A 1159-nucleotide genomic window follows, 5' to 3' on the forward strand; every position below is an offset into this window, starting at 1 on the left:
GATGCCACCAAGCTCCTCTTGGGTGACCCCAACCCCTCTGAGATGCCACCAAGGTCCCCTTTATTGTCCCCAAGGTCCTCCAAGATGCCACCAAGGTCCCCTTAGGTGTCCCCAAGGTCCTCCAAGGTGCCACCAAGGTCCTCCAAGATGCCACCAAGCTCCCCTTACTTGTCCCCAAACTCCTCCAAGATGCCACCAAGCTCCTCCTGGGTGACCCCAAACCCCTCTGAGATGCCACCAAGGTCCCCTTAGGTGTCCCCAAGCTCCTCCAAGATGCCACCAAGGTCCTCCAAGATGCCACCAAGGTGCCTTTACTTGTCCCCAAGGTCCTCCAAAATGCCACCAAGGTCCTCCAAGATGCCACCAAGGTCCCCTTAGGTGTCCCCAAGCTCCTCCTGGATGACCCCAAGGTCGTCCAAGATGCCACCAAGGTCCTCCTGGATGACGCCAAACCCCTCTCAGATGCCACCAAGGTGCCCTTTATTGTCCCCAAGGTCCTCCAAGATGCCACCAAGGTCCCTTTAGGTGTCCCCAAGGTCCTCCAAGGTGCCACCAAGGTCCTCCAAGGTGCCACCAAGGTCCCTTTAGGTGTCCCCAAGCTCCTCCTGGATGACCCCAAGGTCCTCCAAGATGCCACCAAGGTCCTCCAAGATGCCACCAAGCTCCCCTTACTTGTCCCCAAACTCCTCCAAGATGCCACCAAGCTCCTCCTGGGTGACCCCAACTCCTCTGAGATGCCACCAAGGTGCCCTTAATTGTCCCCAAGGTCCTCCAAGATGCCACCAAGGTCCTCCAAGATGCCACCAAGGTCCTCCAAGATGCCACCAAGGTGCCTTTACTTGTCCCCAAACTCCTCCAAGGTGCCACCAAGGTCCCTTTAGGTGTCCCCAAGCTCCTCCTGGATGACCCCAAGGTCCTCCAAGATGCCACCAAGGTCCTCCAAGGTGCCACCAAGGTCCTCCAAGATGCCACCAAGGTCCTCCAAGATGCTACCAAGCTCCTCTTGGGTGACCCCAACCCCTCTGAGATGCCACCAAGGTCCCCTTTGGTGTCCCCAAGGTCCTCCAAGATGCCACCAAGGTGCCTTTACTTGTCTCCAAGGTCCTCCAAGGTGCCACCCAGGTCCTCCAAGATGCCACCAAGCTCCCCTTACTTGTCC

At 58.0% G+C, this 1159-nt stretch overlaps 1 long non-coding RNA gene across 1 annotated transcript; it reads left to right on the forward strand.

Annotated features, from left to right (window-relative positions):
• The first annotated feature begins 4 nt into the window (after positions 1-4).
• LOC110390634 lies at positions 5-581 on the forward strand. The gene is made up of 3 exons (XR_002433795.1): positions 5-74; positions 285-410; positions 495-581. It is a non-coding gene; the product is annotated as an uncharacterized LOC110390634 (long non-coding RNA).
• The last annotated feature ends 578 nt before the right edge of the window (positions 582-1159 follow it).

Source organism: Numida meleagris, unplaced genomic scaffold (assembly GCF_002078875.1).
Source record: "Numida meleagris isolate 19003 breed g44 Domestic line unplaced genomic scaffold, NumMel1.0 unplaced_Scaffold1647, whole genome shotgun sequence".
In the NCBI taxonomy this organism is placed as follows: domain Eukaryota; kingdom Metazoa; phylum Chordata; class Aves; order Galliformes; family Numididae; genus Numida; species Numida meleagris.